Below are 15,834 nucleotides of genomic sequence, written 5' to 3' on the forward strand. Positions count from 1 at the left end.
AAACACACTCGCACCTTCGGTCTTTCCGCCAAAACAAATTAAAATTTGAGCCAATCACGTCACGTCCTATGGTCACGTCACGTCATGTGACTTCCGGGATGAAGTACATTCCCTTTCCGGTTTGATTCTGGTTTGTAAATGTGTTTCGGGAAATGTTAATGTGTTTCGGGAAATGTTAAAGTGTTTTGCATCTTGTTAATTTGTTTTCGTCATTGTTAAAGGTTTTTTTTCCTTGGTAAAAGTGTTTTTGCTAATCTAATTTTGTTTTATAAAATGTAAATTTGTCTCAAGCTTTGTTAAAGTGTTTCACACTTTGTAATTGTCCATTGCACTTCCCAGCAACCGTAGACATCAGAGGGGAATACGCCCTCCATGCAACAGCGAAGAGACTGTAAAGGACTGTAAAGGACATTTTAATTAAAAAAAATTATATAATTGGGAGTAATAGATGCGGGGCCTTGGATCACTCATTCTAATGGTTCATATTTTTGACAACAAATATCGTTCCGGGAGAAGGGGTCGCTCAACCCACCCTGCAGATGTTTTAAATCTTACTTGCAGCTTCTGAGGAAGCGCACGGTACCCGAGTATGAGATTTAAAAGACAAGCGCCACCAGCTCCTAATGGTCATCCATTCACCAGATGACCTGACATTTAGAGATGTTATTTAAAGGAGAAACATATCTGCCATAAGTGAAAATTCCTAAATTGAACTACATACCATTAATGAAATGACTTCTGTTTTTAAAGTCCTTGTTAAAGGAGGGAGTAATTATCACATGCTCGGCACCCAAAGTTCCACACACTGATAGAGGGGTTAGCATAGTTCATCAAGTAGACCAGAATTGAAGATAAATTAGTATGAGTTATTGATATTCCACCGGTTTTCACACCATTTCAGGGACTTTATCACTGCATTAGAACAGACCACTCAAAGGTACTTAGTAGGAACTTTTGAGTGATGAAATTCTACAACTGTTGAAACTGACCAAAATCTTCTTCTTAATGAAATGACTTCTGTTTTTAAAGTCCTTGTTAAAGGAGGGAGTAATTATCACATGCTCGGCACCCAAAGTTCCACACACTGATAGAGGGGTTAGCATAGTTCATCAAGTAGACCAGAATTGAAGATAAATTAGTATGAGTTATTGATATTCCACCGGTTTTCACACCATTTCAGGGACTTTATCACTGCATTAGAACAGACCACTCAAAGGTACTTAGTAGGAACTTTTGAGTGATGAAATTCTACAACTGTTGAAACTGACCAAAATCTTCTCCCAGAAATGACTGTCTAGAATGCCGTACCCCAGAGTAGAACGTACCGATTGATCACGGCGGCTCCTTCTAGAGAACATATTACTTTCATACCTTAAATTGTATGAAAGGAGGGAGGGTACATTTCTCATGAGGAGACAGTTACAAATGCTAGCAGAACAAGACGACCCACCCCGTATACAGATGTTGATGACAATGATGAGTTAGTTTGAATGATATGGATGTTCGGAGATGAGATTGATCAATGAATGTCCAGCCGATGTGATTCTTTAAATGATGAAATCATGTGAAGAAGTGTGCAAAATAAAATGCTAAAATGGAGTGAATCCATTTCAATTTACTTTACACTATTCCAAGATAGTTTATTTCTATTTTTCAATTTACTTTGCCAATCCAAGATATTTTATTTTATTCTTTATTACTTTATACTATTCTAATATGGTGGATCTCATGTTTTATAAATCATTGCTATTCTAAAATGGTTTATTTCTTTTCACTTTGTAAAAACTAGTGCCTTAACACTGAGCGTGGTATGAGAACGGTTTCTGTGAAAGGAGGGAGGAAGAAATGTTCTAATACCAAGCCATTGCTGCTATTTTGAAGAATGATATTGAATGTTGACACTAGAAGTTATGCACATGGGAAAACTTTTAGGTTTGAACACAGTCAAAGCCATTTGTATTTTTGTAAAGTTGAGGCTATTTGAACCATTCCATTTTGATTGTATGTGTTTGATATGAGTTATGTACTATGCAAAGTTCAGATGAAGAACTCATTTATTTCAGTATTATACACACCTTTTAGGTGTGTAAGGAGGGACTGTTAGAAATTCAAATCAATGTTTTGATGGCATAATTTAGTTAGAACATACCGTCATTCAAATGTTATTTTATTCTGGAAAAAAACGGAAGTTCCCAATACCAAGCTTTTATTCTGAAAATCCTTCATGACAACATTAGTATCATTAAAGTGGCTATTGACGCCGTTAACATGTATTACAAATAAAGTTATGAAAGTGATAAGGAGGAGAAAAGGCATGTGGAAGTAAGCAATGAATGTAAAATGTCGGAATCCTCCGTATAACGCAATATCGGACTCAGAAGAACGAGGGGGAAACCCCCTACGTCACTACAGCTCCCAGAGAGGAGGAGCAAACAGCCAGCAAGCTGGAAGGACAGAGGCTTGTGAGCTCTTCTGCTCGGCCGACCACTGGAGAGGAATCTGCAGCTTTTCTCTCCTCACCTGAACAATATCCTGCTTGTAACACTACCGCGCCTTTTTGCTTTAATTAAAGTACCCAATTGAATCTTCTCAGAGACTCCATTTAGTCTCATTTTTAAAGCTTCTCTCCTGGACGCGAGAATAACGATCACAGTTTACAGGCTCCATACATTTTATTATCGATATAGTTAGATTCCACCTTCATGATGATGGATCTGTGAGTGAATTGTTTTCTAACACAACACTTTTATTTATATTAGGTCTTAAAGTTTTTGCATAAATTAGGGCGTGGTCACATTGAGTGACGGCTCTGTCAAGTAACTGCTGCTGCTAGCTTCTTGTCTCTGCTAGCTGCTCCGTGAAGCTAGCTACAGGGACTCTGCCTGGTCAGTTAATCCAGCAAACACAACTTGAAGCCGGCCGTGGTTGTTTGTTCTTCATGCTTATGTATCGGGCTATTGTGACTCGCTCTGCGGTTAAAACAGACAGTGCATGAATGCGGTTTTGCGGTAAATGAAATTTGAGTGCTTTATTTATGTGTTAATGATATTAATCTACTTAATGAATGGGCTTGGGTTGCGAGTGGTAGCTACATCGGTGCTAACGATGCTAGTCGTAGCCTCCAAGTTAAAATCATAGACTGTATATAAAGGTTAAAACAAAATAGAGAAGTGTTAAGTGTAAAGTGGGATAATACTGTTGAACAAACAGCTTCTGTTTGAGGTTGATAAAATAAGGTCATCCATGTAACTTAGAGATATTTTATTATGTAGGTAGGAACTGTATGCATCGCTAAGGTTAATTTAAATTGGCTATGCTCAAGTATGCACACAAGCTAATGTCAAAGTAGTAGTCTATGTGAAATCAACCTCACAATAAGATGTGTGTATATTACAATTATGAATGTCATATTTCAAGATGATTACTTAGATATTACAATATGGTTGGTTGAGCTGGAGTTCATTATTGAGCTTACACGTTAACATCAGTCATCTGAAGAACGAACCCAAACCTTGTTGTTTTTATGAATTGCATTACCAAATGGGTATCAAATAAACAGTAAGCATTGGTAACACAACTTCCAAAATTACAGTAAAATAAAAAGGAACCTGACTCGGACAATACACAATCCAACATGTTCAACAGAAGAGAATCAGTTATATTGTTTGTACACATGGTACTTTACATATATATCTGTTTGTTTAAGGTGTCCAGGTGATGCAGACAGGCTGGACCAGAGAGTGAGAGACAGAACTGGACTCCTCAAGCAGTGAACTTCAGCTCAGGTACAAAGACTCTTTTTTTCATACTGTACAAAGAATCAAGAAAGATATTGTTTAAATGAATGAAGTATTGACTTTAATACACTGATATACATTCCATTAAACAATACTAGATCACCTACACATCAGTGAAGTTGAGGGGTTTTTCTGTGCAAAAAGTTACATTTAGATGTTAACAAGCAATATGACTTTGTCAGCTTTCTAATTTAATGTATTAAAGGCAAAAATATTGAACACATAGTGAGAACTGTTACTATTTATCTCTGAATATTGTTCAAAAAAAGTGGTTAAAGTTATTCTTTCAGTGAGACAACAGAGCAAGCTTCTACAGTTGCACTACGTAATAACAATACTATCAATATTATTTTGATAATAACATATATTTCAATGTTGATGAAATTCATACTTTTCATTCTTAATCTGATTGTCTTTGTAGCTCACTGTTGAAATAAAAAAAAAACATTACAATTACAAAATAATTATATCTACAGCCCCTAAACACACAAACACACCGCTTTCATAAATAACACACTTTTTCTGCAATAATATGTTTTATGTTTCCTGTAATTTTTGTTAGGAAAGGACATGCCTGAAAGACACAACATTCTCTCCTTTTCTGAGGGTCAAGAACAACATCCAAGAGGAAAATTAAAAGCTGATGCTATGAGATTTTAAGACCAGTACACTAAGAAACTACTTTTATTGTAAAAACAGTCAGCTAATCGAATGCACCTATTTCCACATCTACACTCCATCAGCTAATTATTTATATTTGCCCCGCTTTATGAGCTTCACATCACTTGTGCCTTGTACCGCAGAGTTTGCAACGTCACAAATAAATGGGGCCAATCTTCAGTCTGATGTGAATGTGTAATCTAACATTTTCAGTCAGAATAATGGACAAAAGGAGTGCAAATACAATTTATTGAAATGTGAACCAAAACTTAATCAAACATGTTTTAAATAAAAAGCACCTATGTACAGAAGGTGGAAAACTATTAAATGTATAAGTAAACAAATTTAGTCAAATAAAGTGACAGACTGCGCCTGTGCAGTTGGTATCAGCTTTGCCCAGCATGGGCTCCTCCATCAGGCCTGGTCCTCCTCGCAGAGGAAAGACCCTCAGTCCTCTCCAAACCAACAGACAGGACATCCATCACACAGAGGTTTCTCCCCGAAGTCTCTGCAGTTTTCTGGACACCACGCTGTCTCAATCCGTCCACACTGAATATGAGAGGGGGAAAATGAAAATAACAAATGCTTTAGACCAGGGATTTTCAAAGTGTGGGTAGGTGAGCCTCCCTTCAGAGAACATAAGAACAGCCGCGCCCCCCCTCCCAATTATTATTGCTGTTATTATTATTATTATTATTATTATTATTATTATTATTGTTGTTGTTGCTATAATGCAGGGGTATTCAATTGCATTTCAAAGAGGTCCAGTAAGAGAAAAAGTAATTAAATGCTCTGTTTTCGCTGTCTACCTTCCGCCATTTGAAATTACTCAGACTGTTTCTCTCCTCTTGTCTCGTCTCTGTGTGTGTGTTTGAATCTATCGTGCTGACTTCACCGATTTGATTGGCTGAGTAGCGTCACCTCCTTAAAACATGAAACAATAACTTTTTTTAAACCTTTTTATTTTTATGTTTTAAACATATTGTATAAAACTCCACCACTACTTGGACTATTCCTTGCACCCCTCTAGAATAAGCCTGAATGGTCTCAACCATATTGCATCAGTAGCGTGCACTTGTTATTATAACAAGATCGCAAGGACACTGGTAGCGATCGGAAAATTGAGTGTTGTTCAGTTTGTGTGTTGTGGAACATGCGTGTCCGTGCATAAAAATATACCACACACCCAATTACAATTGCATGTTCAATTCACTACCCTGGAAGTTAATACAGTTGTTAAAGTTGGAACAGCCTGTGGACAGCCGTTCTTCCTTGCATGTCAGTCGCCGACACCTTCTTACAGAGGACAGGCACATCTAGCTGCAGCACGACCCGTATATTTCCGCACGCCGTGTTCTCAAGACAATTTTTTTTTAACATTTTCAACATGGTGGATAAATCCTTATATGCTCCCGGTAACACACTGAACGTCAACTTTGCCTCCTTATTACACTCACCCCTACTTTAGTGGGAACAATGAGTCTGCGTCTTTGATGCACACAGGAATAAACGCAGATCATACTCTGGCTGCAGCCTTGACCGGTACTTGCTTTTGATCAAAGTCAATGCGGAAAACCTTCACTCACACCGGTAGGTGGAGGTGAAGGGAATGAGCACTTTTACAGCCTTTTTGGCGAGGTGGGGGAACTCGGTCTCCACAGACAGCCACAAGTGGGCAAGTGTCACTTTACTCGTCTTTTTCTCGTTCTTTTGTGTCTCACGCTGCGCCTCCCCTGAAGCTCTCTGGCGCCCCCCAGGGGAGGCGCGCCTCACACTTTGAAAACTGCTGCTTTAGACAATAAGAAACATAAAGTTGACTGTTGAGTTGCTCAATTTTTTAAGATTGTCAATACTATTACTGTATAACTAATATATCAGGTTAAGAGGCACATTCAAATAAAGATTGATCTTTAAATACATGTTGTCTTTTGAATTGTTTGTCTAAAGTCAAGGATCTAGAACTGGTACTTAGTTTTAATGATACAGTCTGGTTATTATGCTGTTTGGAGGAGGCCTCACAGGTAAGAGCACTAACTAGCTACCATCACATGTACCTTAGCTTGATTTAAATGTATTAAACGTATAGTTAAGTGATATCAAAATATAAATAACTAATGTCATGCAAACATATTAATATTTGCTTGATTTCAGTGTTGAATTTAGCAAAATTGCATACAAACGTTAAGGGATTTTAAGATTCTGAAGTGTTATGCTAAAAACTCAATAACTTAGATTATTATTTATAGTTTTGCTGAATAGTTTCATGTCCGCTTACCTTAGAAACGTAAAATGCCACGGCAGTGTGCAGATTGGGAGCATGTTAGCTTAGCTTGGTAGCTTCAGCTAGCTCTGGAACTTTCAGTTCGGTGGCAGCAGGTCCCGCCTCGGCTCCGCCTCTTTGCCCTTATTTGGAGCAGGCTGGAGAAGGCGGGAGTTGAACTCTGACGTCACTTTCGAGCCGCTAGTGGCCGACTCCGCCTACTAAGGGCTTCTCGCCAACTCTGCAGAATCCTATGGGTGACGTCACGGACCCTACGTCCATTTATATATACAGTCTATGGTCGCTACCAGTCCGCTGACATGGCGCATCAATCAACGGTAAGTTTTGCCCATTACTTGCCCAGTATTACTTTGAATATTATTATTGTGATTGAGGATTAAATCCGCCTTGAAGACCACCGTTTTATATCTTTCAGTTTAGCGGCAAAATAACGTCAGTTAGCCGGCTAACGCTAGCTTTGTTGAGTTTATGCTAGCTAAACAAGTAGTGGTTGTAGTCTACAGCAGTAATTCATATATTATAGCCTACTGCTTTGGCACTAACGGTTGATAACCGTTTATGAAAATAAAACCAATTGAACTGTACTGAACTATTGACACGTTTTATAATTGTCTTGGGCTCCTGCTGTGTTTTTAAAGCCTTTGTAAATTATCCATGCTATTTTCTATTTAGCTAACGTCGAAGTAGTGTATGTGAAATCAACCTCACAATAAGATGTGTGTATATTACAATTATTAATGTCATATTTCAAGATGATTACTTAGATATTACAATATGGTTGGTTGAGCTGGAGTTCATTATTGAGCTTACTCGTTAACGTCAGTCATATCTGAAGAACAAACCCAAACCTTGTTGTTTTTATTAATTGTATTCCCAAATTGATATCAAATAAACAGTAAGCATTGGTAACACAACTTCCAAAGTTACAGTAAAATAAAAAGGACCCTGACTCGGACAATACACAATCCAACATGTTCAACAGAAAGGAATCAGTTATATTGTTTGTACACATGGTACTTTACATAATATCTGTTTGTTTAAGCTGTCCAGGTGATGCAGACAGGCTGGACCAGAGAATGAGAGACAGAACTGGACTCCTCACAGCAGTGAACTTCAGCACAGGTACAAATACTGTTTTTTCATACTGTACAAATAATCTAGAAAGATATTGGTTTAAATGAATGAAGTATTGACTTAAATACACTTATATACATTCCATTAAACAATACTAAATCACCTAGACATCAGTGAAGTTGAGGGTTTTTTCCATGCAAAAAGTTACATTTAGATGTTAAAAAGCAATATGATTTTGTCAGCTTTCTAATTTAATGTATTAAAGGCAAAGATATTTAACAAATAGTGAGAACTGCTACTATTTATCTCTCAATATTGTCTGTAAAAAACGTGGTAAAAGTTATTCTTTCAGTGAGACAACAGAGCAAGCTTCTACAGTTGCACTACGTTTTGTAACAGTTAAATATTATTTTGATAATAAAAAATATATTTAAATGTTGATGAATTTCATACTGTTCATTCATAATCTGATTACAATCACAAAATAATTATATCTACAGCCCCTAAACACACAAACACACCGCTTTCATAAATAACACACTTGTTCTGCAATAATATGTTTTATGTTTCCTGTCATTTTTATTAGGAAAGGACATGCCTGAAAGACATCTCCTCTTTCTCTGAGGGTCAAGAAGAACATCCAAGAGGAAAATGAAAAGCTGATTTTATGAGATTTTAAGAACAGTACAGGACATTCACTAAGAAACTACTTTTATTGTGAAAACAAAGATCTGCACACCGAATATTTTTGTAGTCTATCAGGACCATCATTTGTTTGTGACGCTGCCTGCACCTCAGAGGAGGGGTGGTTATAGTCAGGCTTATAAAGTGTGACGAAAAACATAGTCAGCTGATGGGATGCATCTATTTCCACATCTACACTCCATCAGCTGATTAGTTCTATTTTCCTCACTTTATGAGCTTCACATCACTTGTGCCTTGTACCGCAGAGTTTGCAACGTCACAAATAAATGGGGCCAATCTTCAGTCAGATTTGAATGTGTAATCTCACATTTTCAGTAAGAATAATGGACAAAAGGAGTGCAAATACAAATACAATTTATTGAAATGTGAACCAAAACTTAATCAAACATGCTTTAAATAAAAAGTACATATGGACAGAAGGTGTAAAGCCTATTACATGTATAAGTAAATACATTTAGTCAAATAACGTGACAGACTAGGCCTGTGCAGTTGGTATCAGCTTTGCCCAGCATGGGCTCCTCCATCAGGCCTGGTCCTCCTCACAGAGGAAAGACCCTCAGTCCTCTCCAAACCAACAGACAGGACGTCCATCACACGGAGGTTTCTCCCTGAAGTCTCTGCAGCTCTATGGACACCACGCTGTCTCAATCCGTCCACACTGAATATGAGGGGAAAAAATAATAAGTAAATAATAAATGCTTTAGACAATAACAAATATAAAGTTGACTGTTGAGTTGCTCAGTTTTTTTAGATTGTCAATACTATTACTGTATAACTAATATATCAGGTTAAGAGGCACCTTCAAATAAAGATTGGTCTTTAAATACATTTTGTCTCTTGAATTGTTTGTCTAAAGTCAAGGATCTAGAACTGGTTTTAATCAGCGCCATATAGATAGAAGAGTTACGACAACGGAAGTCCAAAAACGGTTATCGTCACGTGGTTCATGCAGACGAGGATCGTTCCCCCGAAGTTCATGGAGGGCAATGTGAATGCATTGATAACAGGAGATAGAACTACGATTTTTGGTAATTATTAGTGAATAAAGGTTTTGATTTGCAATATTTATACAACAAATCGATATGTGTATGTATTTACATCAATATGTTTTTAAAAATAAAATAGAATTTGCTAATATTAAGTGATAATATTAGGATTAGCGTGAACAACTAGTTTAAATGTTAGGCTAACAGTGCCTTGGTTAAAGAGCCTGTTGCTGTTTATAGCTTTGAATTCTTTCAAACCAATATTATCTTCTTAAACTTGTATGGTAGTCAGGAGCATCACTTTCTAATGTTTATTGATATATTTAGAGGGAGGGGATCTAAAGGAATGCTTCAAAATTCAGATTAGATTCATTTCTACCATTTTCCTAAATTCATGGTAGTTTCAGTAATCCCATGGTAATTGAGGACACAAGTTATCTAAATGACTAATGTCATCTTTATGGCTTTCAGAAAGGACAGGAGACCGACAGGTGACTATCAAAGGACTAGCAGCAGCAGCAGCAGCATGATGATGATGTTAAATGTGTTGTTTTAGGAACATCCATTGCAAATACATGGAATTCAATAAACATTGAATAGCATATCATGCAGTTTGTCTGTGCCTTTTCCTCCGTGTTGTCCTGGTTTGCTGTGCTGCCTCCTAGTCGCCACCATGGTTTGCTGTGCTGCCTGGGGATGCTCAAATCGCTCTGAGAAAGGAGTACGAATGTACGGCTTCCCCACTGACACAGAGCGGAGGAACAAATGGCTGGCTCAAGTCAGCAGGAGCAATTTCACGACCAACAGCAAAAAAATATGTGAGGATATTATATACAAACACTGCATTTGCACTTTTTCACAAAACGAAAACCACACCATCGGGAAAGATTAATGTTTTGTTTAATACAAAAAAACAGGAAAAGGCTTGAAAAACACTGAGAGTTGAGTCTCAGGGTGCAGGGTGAGGGTCTCAGTGCAGGTATTCAGGCTCCATTGAATCCCCCTCTGGTTCTTGTGCTGAAAGAGGGAGTAACAGACAGGAGAAAGGGTTATACACACCTATATAGCACACCTATTGGATGGGAAATTGCCTTGGGGAGATAAGCTGTGGTCTTTGTTCCCAACTGAAGTTATGGAACTTTATTATTTGTGAGTTTAACAAAGCATGACAAATGGCATCAGTAACAGATGTGATATGAATTTCTATAAAGTTGTCTCACATTCTTGGTCATATTTTATATACAGTATGTAATGAGTATAACATGTCCAGTAAATTTAAAGTGTTTCCTAATACCGTGTATTCAACCACTATGGAATATGTATGTGGGCAGACAAAACTGAGTTGTTCTGTGTGTGAAGTAACCTCAAGTCACTCCGCAGGCACATTTTGATGCAGACCAGTTTGTCAAGACAAAAAAGGGCAAGACTAGGCTGAGAGCAGAGGCTATACCCACCATCTTCGTGCATCGCCCTGTGGTCAAAAAGAGAAGGGCCCCTGCACCACGATTCACCCCGGGACCTGTATCTACAAAGCTCATAGCTCATGATCACAGCTATAGTGTGAAAGGTGACACAGGTATAATAAGTATGAACTCTTAGTAACAAAAGTAATATTTCTTATTTTTAAGTGGTATACTATTTTAAATGTTCGAAAGTGTACAGTGCCATGTCTTCTACTTACATTAGTCTCAAAGATTGAGGGAAGAAGGGTTGAGGAGACTGAGAGAAAGGAAAGTGAGGGTGAAGAAAGAGAGGACATGGCTAGTGAGGAGAGACAGGGAGGGCGGACACCACCCACTCAGCCAGCAGCCAGTCAGCATACGAGAGAACCAGCAGCCAGTCAGCATACAAGGGAACCAGCAGCCAGTCAGCATATAAGGGAACCAGCAGCCGGTCAGCATACGAGGGAACCAGCAGCCAGTCAGCATACGAGAGAACCAGCAGCCAGTCAGCATACAAGGGAACCAGCAGCCAGTCAGCATACGAGGGAACCAGCAGCCGGTCAGCATACGAGGGAACCAGCAGCCAGTCAGCATACGAGAGAACCAGCAGCCAGTCAGTATACAAGGGAACCAGCAGCCAGTCAGCATACGAGGGAACCAGCAGCCAGTCAACATACGAGGGAACCAGCAGCCAGTCAGCATACGAGGGAATCAGCAGCCAGTCAGCATACGAGAGAACCAGCAGCCAGTCAGCATACGAGGGAACCAGCAGCCAGTCAAACAGATCTATTAAAAAAATTAAAGAGAAAATTAAAGAGCCAAGAAGGAATCACCAAAAAAGCAAAGGCTGCACTAAGAAAAATCAGTAAAGAAAATGCAGCTCTCAAGAAAACAATGACAATTAGGGACAAGAAATATAAGAAAACGTTTTCAAAAGACCAACTTAAGGCATTAGGCAGACTCACCACAAAGGGGATGAAATGGAGCAATGAGACAATTAAGAAGGCTTTAAAAATTACCCAACGGGTTACAAAACTCTGCAGGAATTGCAGATTCCCCTTCCAGGAATAAGGACACTGCAAAGAAGGATGCAATGTGTTACGTTTGAGCCCGGTGTGTTGACAGAGGTCTTTGATTTCCTAAAATTGAAGGCAGATAGATTGACAGACCTTGAAAGGGAGTGTGTGTTGACCTTGGATGAAACGGCAATCACACCAAGTGTGGAGTTAGACATGATTACAGGCAAACTGTACGGTGATGTGACTTTACCAGGTCACACAGGGGTGGCAACACATGCTTGTGTGTTTATGTTGGCTGGAAACACAACACGGTGGAAGCAAGTAGTGGCATATCATTACACTGGCAATTCTACCAATGGAGCAGAGTACAGGCCAATCATTATTGATATAATACAGAGGGCAGCATCCATAGGGCTACATGTGCTTGATGTCACCACCGACATGGGTAGCCCTAACCGAGCCATGTGGAAGTCCTTTGGGGTGGACAAAAATAAAACATCGGTGCCACATCCAGCAAAACCAGACAGGCAGCTTTATTTCATGCCCGATGTCCCACATCTGGTAACATTTTTAAAAAGTGCCCTTTTCCGTGGGCAGGTCTTCATAATTCCTGAGGATGTTGTTAACAGAAAGAACCTCCCCTCTAACGAGGTTTCTGTGGTCCTCATTAAGGACTTATTGACCTTTCAGGAAGGGATGGCCTTAAAAATAGCTCCCCATCTTTCAGCTGCAGCCATCGAGCCAAGTCACTTTGATAAGATGAAGGTTGGTCTTGCTCTAAATGTGTTCAGTAAGGCTACAAGTGCTGGGCTGAAATACATGGTGCAGCAAGAAAACCGCCCTCTGTCCTACCTGACGAGAGCGTGGTTCCTAGAGCAGTTTGATCGTTGGTTTGATCTCATGTCATCTCGCCATCCAATTACAGCCCTGAGTAGGCTCAAGATGGAGGAGTACCAAAAGGCCATCACCGTCCTCCAGAACATCGTCCATCTGTTTCGTTGGATAAAGATAGGTCAAAAGGGAGGTTGGAAGCCTGTTCAAACAGGGGTGATAATGGCAATAACATCAATTTTGGCCATACAAGAGGAGATGCTTACACAAGGACACAAGTTTGTGTTAACGTCAAGGTTCACACAAGACTGCCTTGAAAATACATTCAGCTGTGTGAGGTCTAAAGATCCTGTCCCAACTCCAGTGTAATTCCATCATGCACTGAGAATCATATCTGTGGGGCAGTTCCTCACCACCATCAGCTCTGGGAGCTACCAGGAAGACCACAGTAGCTTTTTGGCAGACTTCCTGGACACAGGGGAGCCAAAAATCACTCCATCAGTCAGAGTCGAACAGCTGATGGCGGTGAACAGAGCAGCTGCACCTGACCTCACAAAAACTAAGAAATGTATTCTCTTCCATCTTGCAGGCTACATCGTCCACAAAATCATCAAGTTTGCCAGCATCTGTGAAAAATGTAAAATTGCAACAGAGCACCATGATGAGAGTCCTTCTGTTGACAACAGCTTGTTAGTGGACTTGAAAGACTTCAAGGCAGGTGCTCTTTGTCATCCCTCCCAAGAAGCCTTTGACTTCATTCACCAAATTGAGGAACTATTTAGGACCAAGGCTGGTTCCTCCCTCATGCAGCTCCCCAACGCAGTGGGTGTCTTGGAGAAAGAAGCTCAGGCCCTCTCCAGCAGGCTTCCATCATGCTGTGGAGTACAACAAAAACTCGTAAAAAGATTCATACGGCTGAGGCTGAGAATTGAGGCCAAACAAATCAGAAATGACAGAAACAATTAATAATTAAAAGATGGCCATTTTGGAACCAAGAGCCAATCCAAAAAGGTGGAAAGGAACAACAGCAGCCAAGCTACCACATCCAGCAACTCCCAAACAGATCCACAGCTGCAATCATTTCCATTAGTCGTTGCAATGGAAATATTTGGACTAAACATTGCTCTTCCACCTGCCAGCACCCAGCTAACATCACTGCCCCTCCACCCGTAACATCACTGCCCCTCCACCTGCCAACATCACTGCCCTCCACCTGCCAGCACCCAGCCAGAGGAGCGCAAACAACAAAAACAAGCAAGGTGTCCCGTCATGTACCTGGAAGTTTGGGTTGGCAAAATGGAGTAAGAGAGGGACTTGAAAAACCTTGGTGGCTCTCTACTCATGTTGTTACAGTTGTCTTGGTTACAGCTCTCAAGTTTTTTTTTTGCCATTTCCACATCTTTAGAAAATATGAAATAAAAAATTGAAGTGAAATCAACCTCTTCTCTGGAGAACAAACTTTGATTTCTCTGTCTTGTGAGTTTGCAGTCTTGCAGTTTTGCTCCTCCACCTGTAACATCACTGCCCCTCCACCTGCCATACAGTAGGTTACTAACAAGATTACTTATATAATCAGTGATAGAATACATGTTTAATATGCTTACTTATATAAAACAGTAGTATTAAACTTACCTTGTGTTTTCACTCTCACTTAAGTCCCTCTCCCTTTGCCATCAATCCAAAATCAGCTGAGCTGCAACATTATACAGACAGGTAATAATCAACATAATCACAAGGACACAATATGGCTCTGCTAAAAACACTCACTCTTACACGCACCAAAGTTATATTTATCTAATATTTAACTCCCTCCAACCCCGCATACAATCCCGTTTAGAAGCCCCTCTTCTCTAATTCAACAACGTTGGACGAAATGACATTAAGAGAACGGAATTTACAATTAAAAGGCTGTTCAACGTGTGTTGCTAACTTGATCCGGTATCCTAGCTTAATCTGTTATCTGTAAACGTTCCCTAAATAATCCACTGACATCCTTTAATACACATGTTAATTTGAATCAGATGTACTGATAATATCCGCAATATAAATCTTTAAACTTCTTCTTACCTTTAAAAGTCCGTCACGAACGGTCTATTATGCTGCAACTCTACAGCTCTGCTTGCCTTGGCGTTAACTTCCAGGGAACGATTGAGAGGCTCCACGATCCGCCATTGCTGTAAAAAAGTGGTCCATTGGAGTGAACGGAGATGACGTAACTCTCAGTCTATATGGCGCTGGTTTTAATGATACAGTCTGGTTATTATGCTGTTTGGAGGAGGCCTCACAGGTAAGATCACTAACTAGCTACCATCACATGTACCTAGCTTGACTTAAATGTATTAAACGTATAATTAAGTGATGGCAAAATATAAATAACTAATGTCATGCAAACATATTCATATTTGCTTGATTCCAGAGTTGAATTTAGCACAATTGCATACAGACGTCAAGGGATTTTAAGATTCTGAAGCATTCGTTCTAAATAACATGGATAATTTACAAAGGCTTTAACACTAGAACCGCCAGAGGTCGCTGTATACCTAAAACCGCCAACGGGTAAAATGTACCCGCTATTGATTTGCAAGGTACAATGTTATTTTATTTATCATACAGAACAGTGAGTTTTGATCGCACAGGGATGACATTTATACCAATAGAATCTGTGGACTCTCAGCTTTTCATATGACATAGTTTGTGCAGATAACATGAAGTATAAAATATCGCTACAAGTGCTGATTTAAACGCTTGGTGTTAGACTTGTGTTTTGTTTAGGTACAAATCTCTCAATCTCTCTCTATCTATCTATAACTATTTATCGATCCATCTGTAATGTTCTGTTCTATGGACATATAATTGTCTACATGAACAGACGACGCGGACTACTTCTCTCATTCTGAGTGTCCAACTTTACTCAACTGGCACGTAACCTGCACACATGCATTACGTCCTCAACGTGAGCTCAGTCATCCAAGATCTTGTATTCTCCAAGATGTTACACTTTCTATAACTATATATATCTCTCTCTCTCTATCCATCTTT

The 15,834-nt window shown here is 39.4% G+C and overlaps 3 long non-coding RNA genes across 4 annotated transcripts; 1 reads left to right on the forward strand and 2 right to left on the reverse strand.

The window, feature by feature from the left end:
* Positions 1-4,493: 4,493 nt before the first annotated feature.
* Positions 4,494-6,832, reverse strand: LOC307043394. Its single transcript, XR_013809363.1, has 2 exons — positions 6,733-6,832; positions 4,494-5,006 (listed from the first exon to the last, which is right to left on the reverse strand). It is a non-coding gene; the product is annotated as an uncharacterized lncRNA (long non-coding RNA).
* A 180-nt stretch (positions 6,833-7,012) lies between these two features.
* On the forward strand, positions 7,013-9,339 carry LOC307016517. Of its 2 annotated transcripts, none has more exons than XR_013801838.1 (3): positions 7,013-7,055; positions 7,789-7,860; positions 8,399-9,339. It is a non-coding gene; the product is annotated as an uncharacterized lncRNA (long non-coding RNA). The 2 variants fall into 2 exon arrangements; XR_013801839.1 differs by having other exon boundaries at positions 7,018-7,055; positions 7,781-7,860.
* A 4,065-nt stretch (positions 9,340-13,404) lies between these two features.
* LOC307022917 lies at positions 13,405-15,335 on the reverse strand. The gene is made up of 3 exons (XR_013803518.1): positions 14,863-15,335; positions 14,428-14,488; positions 13,405-14,346 (listed from the first exon to the last, which is right to left on the reverse strand). It is a non-coding gene; the product is annotated as an uncharacterized lncRNA (long non-coding RNA).
* Positions 15,336-15,834: the final 499 nt, after the last annotated feature.

The sequence above is a fragment of the Notothenia rossii genome (genome assembly GCF_949606895.1).
Source record: "Notothenia rossii genome assembly, chromosome: 1".
NCBI classification, from domain to species: Eukaryota; Metazoa; Chordata; class Actinopteri; order Perciformes; family Nototheniidae; genus Notothenia; species Notothenia rossii.